We start from the raw sequence: 6,595 nt of genomic DNA on the forward strand, positions 1-6,595 counted from the left end.
CCGCCCCGCGGGTCGCCGGCTCGCGAGGGGCGGGGCCTAAGGTGTCCGCGAACGCGGGGGCGGGGCGGGGGCGGGGCGGGGGCGGGGCCGGTATCCCCGGGCCGCCGGGACCTGGCCTCGGAGACGGGAGGGGCAAGTTCGACTCTTCGCTCAGCCACTTCCTGGCTTGGTAGCTTTGGGAATCAACTCCACTTCTCTGGGTCTCCGTTTTCTCACTCAGCACGGCTTCCCAGGGCAATCACCGGATTGCTAAATTAATGCAGAGCCTTGGGGGGCCTGGGGGGCTCAGGTCATGATCTCACGGTTTGTGGGTTCGAGCCCCAGGTCGGGCTCTGTGCTGACAGCTCAGCGCCTGGAGCCTGCTTCGGATTCTATGTCTCCCTCTCTCTCTCTCTGCCCCTCCCCTGTTCATGCTCTCTCTCTTCTCAAAAATAAAATCATTAAAAAAAAATTTTTTTTTTTTAATTAACGCAAAGCCTTAGAAGAGTGCCAGGCCATAATAGGCTCTACTCAGGGCTACCACTGTCGCCCTCAGCTCCACCTCCACGCCCCATGCGGTGTGTTTGCAGGTCAGCAAAGGGCCCCCCACAGCAGCCCCACGGAGGGATCCCACCACCGGACTTGACAGCCGGTGCCCTCCTCCCATGCACCGCCCTCCAGCTGCGGTGTGGCGGCTGCAGGCAGAAGCTCTGGCAGGGCCGGTGGGAGGCTGCTGGCTGCGCCCCGGAGCCTCCTGCACCCTCCCCGTGGGGTCCGCCCTGCAGCGGAGCCCCGGAAGTTCTTGCGTTGCAGGAGCTGAGGCTCCACAGCGCTGGCTATCACCTTGGTTGCAACCACTTGGGAAGCTTTAAAAAATCTACAGTTCCCAGGTCAGTCTCTTCAACAGATGGTGTTGCGAAAACTGGACAGGTAACCTCACGCAGAAAAATGAAGCTGGATCCCCATCTGACACCCTCAAAGAATTTAATTTGAAATGGATGGAAGGCTTGGGGCACCTGGGTGGCTCAGTCGGTTAAGCATCTGACTTCGGCTCAGGTCATGATCTCACGGTCCGTGAGTTCGAGACCCGCCTCGGGCTCTGCGCTGACAGCTCAGAGCCTGGAACCTGCTTCGGATTCTGTGTCTCCCTCTCTCTCTGACCCTCCCCTGTTCATGCTCTGTCTCACTCTGTCTCAAAAATAAATAAAACATTAAAAAAATTTTGAAATGGATGGAAGCTTTAAAACCATAAAACTCCTAAAAGAAAACAGGGCAAAAGCTTCTTGACACGGGTCTTGGAAAGATTTTTTGCATATCACACCAAAGGCACAAACAGTACAAGAAAAAAAAAATCAACAGGTGGGACGACATCAAACTTAAAAGCTTCTGCACAGCAAAAGTAAACAGTTAAGAGATAGCAAATGTTGGTGAGGATGCAGAGAAAATGGAACCCTTGTGCCCTGCTGGGGGGGTGGCAAACTGGTCCCGCCATCTTGGAGAATAGTCTGGAGGCTCCTCAGAAAACTCACAGTAGAACCACCACATGATCTAGCAATCCCACTTCTGGATGTACATCCAAAGGAAAAGAAAACAGGTTATCAAAAATATGTCTACACTCCCATGTTAATGCAGTCTTATAATAGCCAAGATACAAAAGCAACCTAAGTGCGCACCAGTGGATGAATTTAGGGTAAAGAGGATGTGATGCATATAGATACAATGACATACTTTTCAGCTGGGAGGAAAAAAGGGAAAATTCTGCCGTTTGCAACAGCGTAGATGGACCTCGAGGACATTATGCTAAGGGAAACAAGTCAGAAAGAGAAGGACACACATGATATGACACACCTTATATGTGGAATCTAGAAAGCACAACAAGGGTGTGCCTGGGTGGCTCCGTTGGTGAAGCGTCCGACTTTGGCTCAGGTCATGACCTCGTGGTTCAAGAGTTCAAACCCCGCCTCGGGCTTTGTCCTGACAGCTCAGAGCCTGGATCCTGCTTCTGATTCTGTGTCTCCCTCTCTCTCTCTCTCTCTTTCTCTCTCTGTGCCTCCCCTGGTCATGCTGTCTTTCTCTCTAAAATAAACAAACATTAAAAATAGAACTAAAAAGAACCACAACGCTGACTCAAAAAAACACAGTGGAGGGGCGCCCGGGTGGCTCAGTCGGTTGGGCGTCTGACTTTGGCTCAGGTCATGATCTCACGGTTCCTGAGTTCGAGCCTCACATGGGGCTCTGTGCTGACAGCTCAGAGCCTGAAGCCTGCTTTGGATTCTGTGTCTCCCTCTCTCTGCCTTCCTCCGCTTGACTCTGTCTCTCTCTCTCTCAAATAAATAAACATTAAAAATAAAAACAACACAGAGTGGAATGGTGGCTGCTGGGGGTGGGGGTGGGGGTATGCGAGCGGCCTTGTTCAGGGATACGTACCTGCAGCTGGAATAAATAAATCCTAAAGACGTAACACACAGAGCAGAGATCACAGACAACAAAATTGCACGATAAACAATAAATCTGCTGAGACTAGATCTCAATGATTCGCACCGCTAGAAGAAATGATGATGTGATGTGATAGAGGTTTTCTTTAGCACTACACTGGCAATCATATTGCAGCAACAATGTGTCAAATCAATACGTTGTACACCTTAATCTTACCCAAGGGTCTATGTCAGTTATGTCTCTATTTTCAAAAGTATCCAGTTTCCCTCCCTCCCCCGTTTTGCACCCGCCCCCCCCTCCCCCCCCGTCCCTCCTGGTTGCAGCCCTCTTCCTCCTTCCCCTCCCAGGAGGTGTCCTTCCTACCCTCCGCTCTCAGAATAGGAAGCCACCCCATGACAGGTACAACCCCCACCGTTGACTATTTCCCTTTTGGTTTTCTGTGGTTTAATGGTCTCTTCCCCACGTCCCCTCCTTCCCGGGCAAATCCTCACCAGGCACCCCTCACGCGGAGGATCGCACCAGCCCTTAGTAGGTGCTCAATAAATGTGAACGGATGGATAAGTGAGTGCATGATGACACATATCCACCCCAGCACGGTTGCTGGGCAGGCGGGAAGCTGGGGGTGCCGAGGGCTTGAATCTGCAGAGGTTTCAGGCTGCATCCTGGTGCAGGTGCGCGGAGAGCAGACAGGTGGAGCCGCCCAGAGTAGGAGCTACAAAAGCGGCAGGAGGGAGGGCGGCCTCAAGGTCTAGAGGCAGAAGAGACAGGACACAGCAGGACTGCAGTGCATGCTGGGAGGCTAGGAGGCCAGGAGGCCGTGGTCAGAGAACGGATGCTGGGGTTCATTACCTTGGGCGATGACCAAGTCCTGGGTGTGGCGGTGGCCCAGGGTGGGAAGGGATGAGGAGGCCCAGGAGGTCCTGGGGCTCGTAGGGGGGACTTCAACACCCCCAGGAGGATGCAGTCCTGTAGAATTCAGTGGGTGGGCAGTGTGGCCTCAGAGTGTGAGCTCGGGGGAGCAGGGGTGGGAGGCAGGGGGTTCCGAGGCTCTGCAGGAGAGTGATGCCAAGAATGAGCCCTTACCCCTTCCAAAGCCGTATGGCGCCTGGGGAGAGACTAGCATCTGTGGTCTATAAAGCCCTTCTTCCCTTGAGGCCGCCAAAGAAAGAAAGAATCCAGCCAAGTGCACTGTGCTGCAGCCATGTCTCCACCAGGACTCAGGACAAGCCAGGAAGGAGAAGGTTGGGGAAGGGTCCTGTCTCCCCAAAGCGGGGTCCCCAGGGCATCCCCCCAAGCCGAGTGCCCGGTCTCCTCTGGCATTAGTGTGGGAAACCCCAGCCCCTCCCCTTGTGCGGACCCCCACACTCCCACACCTGCAAAACTGGAATAAGCAGAAAAGGGCTTCTGCTCACTAAAAGCAGGATGGAGGGGGATAGGAGGAACAGAAGCCTCCGGGACGCCGGACCACACCTCTAGGGGCGTGAGAGAGGGGGTGCCCCCGCCAGATGGCTCTTGTGGAGAGAGACGGGACGGGAGATTTTTAGTTGTCACTACGTCAGGAAGAGGGCAGGCCCACAAAATCTTATGAATGGAGAGAGGGATGATGAGTGACCCCTGAAGGGACCAGGAAGCTCTGAGATGCAGGCTTTCGAAGCTGTGGCCCAAGAGCCCACCATCTGTCGCGGGCCGGGAGTGGGGTGAGGACGGGCCACACAGCCCTGGGCCAGGCGGGGGAGGAACTCACAGACTGTTGGTACGTTTCAAGGCGACCAGGTATCTCCACACCCTGAGTGCGTGGGTGTCGTCCAAGGGGAAAGGTCTCCAGGGTGGGTTTGTCTGCTCGAGGCGAGAAGGGTCAAGGCTTGCTAAACACCCAAGGTCTCAGGGAGGCTCAGAACCCGCCACCCTCCCCCCACCCCGGTGTTTTATCTCCCGCCAGAAGGTCCCCAAGAGGAAATCCAGCAGAGCGTGTTTTAAGAAACAACCAGAAACCAAAGAGAAGGTAGCCGGGGAGCAGAAACGTTGTTCCAGGGAGTCGGCGGTCTACCCTTTAAGGAAAAAGCCGAGCGGACACCCACAGCGTTCTTGCCCGCACGCATTACCGCTGCGTCTTAGATGCTGACTTAAGAGAGTGCGCGCTTTCTCTGGGGTCACGGTCCCTGCCTCTAAAAGAGGTTTCTGGGGGCACCTCAGTGCCGACTGGTGGCTCAGTCGGTTAAGCGTCCGACTTGGGCTCAGGTCATGATCTCACGGTTCGTGGGTTCGAGCCCCACATCTGGCTCTGTGCAGACACACTCGGTGTCTGGAGCCTGCTTCTGATTCTGTGTCTTTCTCTCTCTCTGTCCTCCCCTGCTTACGCTCTGTCTCTCTCGAAAATAAAATAAAATAAAACATTAAAAAAAATAAATAAATAAAAATAAAAATAAAAGAGGTTTCTGTACAGTTTAGGATCCCTCGTTACACATGGAACTCCTTCTGTGGCCTCTTGGTGACTTTTAATGTAGTTAAATTATTTTTTAATGTTTACTTATTTATTTTGAGAGAGAGAAAGCAAGACAGCAGGGGAGGGGCAGAGAGAGAGGGAGACAGAGAATCCCAAGCAGGCTCCGCGCTGTCAGCACAGGAGCCCGACGTAGGGCTCCGTCTCACGAACAGTGAGATCATGACCTGAGCCGTTCACAACCTGAGCCGAAGTCAAGAGGCAGATGCTGAACCCACTGAGCCACGCTGGTGCCCCTAATTTTAAACTGCTTTAGGGTTGCCTGGGTGGCTCGGTCGGTTAAGCATCCGACTTGGGCTCAGGTCACAATCTGACGGTTCACGAGTTCAAGCCCCGCATCAGACTCTGCTGACAGCGCAGAGCCTGGAGCCGGCTTCCGATTCTGTGTCTCCCTCTCTCTCTGCCCCTCCCCCACTCATGCCTGTCTCTGTCTCTGTCTCTGTCTCTCTCTCAAAAAATAAACATTAAAAAAATTGTTAATGTTTAAAAAAATAAAAAAAACAAACAACTACTTTATTAAAATGGATTCATTTCAGAATATTTGGGGCGGGGGGTCCTGGTAGCTTGGTTCAAAACCTGACATTATGTCACCCCGCGATTGATGATACTATTCTAACCTTATTAAAAGCAAAAAAGGAAATACGTTTACATCTAAACGACAAAAAATATAAATTCCTTAAAAGAAAAAGAACAAAGACACAAAGAATACACATATAAATGTCCCAAGGTGAGTAATGAGTAGCTTTGGTCTTGTTAGCATTCCCACATGGTGACACCAGAGGAATGTGAGAAGCAGGCACTTTGGGCCCCAGGGCTCCTAAAGTCTATTAATGCAGAACCAGCAGGAAAAATCGTCTCTGGCTCGGTCCAGGCGTGGGTTTGGGTGGGACTGGCAAGCCGCTCCTGGAGACCAGAGCTCTCAACTACTTGACCAAGGGGCTCCCTGAGTAGACTCAGCCAATGGGAGGTTCTGGCGGGAAATCGGGGTGGGGAGAAGGAGAGAGGCCAGGGTGCTTCTCCCCAGGGAGGCACGTGGGCAGTGGCTTGGCCCTGACAGGGTCCCAGCGCCCAGAGAGTGGGCCAGCTTTCCCTGGGTGACCCTGACCCCCGGGGCTGATGACACTGTTTCCTCGCGCTGACCCTCAAGCCTGGGACTGCCTTCTAGACGGGCATGGGGGTGGGGCCGGATAAACACAGTCAGGATGGCCTAGGGGACAGAGAACCGACCCCTCTCCCTCCCCCGTAGAGGTGTCACCAGGAATGAGCAGCCATTCCCCCCCCCCCCCAGTTTTCAAATTATTTTCTCTATAATAGGTTTTATTGTTTGTTCTCATTATGATACAATAACTAGGGAAAAGCAAACAGCAGAGAGAAATACTGCTCTCAATTCGGACACCCTGAAACCTCTCCTGGGATACCTTCGGGCAACAAAAGCATGTTCTCTGCATCGTGTCCCAAAGAGGGCCACGTTGGGCCCGCTACTCACTCACCCGACGCGCTTCCCTGGCCCTGGCATTGAGTTGACTCTATCATTTTTGAAACTAAAAATTGGAGGGGCGCCTGGGTGGCGCAGTCGGTTAAGCGTCCGACTTCAGCCAGGTCACGATCTCGCGGTCCGTGAGTTCGAGCCCCGCGTCGGGCTCTGGGCTGATGGCTCGGAGCCTGGAGCCTGTTTCCGAT

Source organism: Felis catus, chromosome D1 (genome assembly GCF_018350175.1).
Source record: "Felis catus isolate Fca126 chromosome D1, F.catus_Fca126_mat1.0, whole genome shotgun sequence".
Classification (NCBI taxonomy): domain Eukaryota; kingdom Metazoa; phylum Chordata; class Mammalia; order Carnivora; family Felidae; genus Felis; species Felis catus.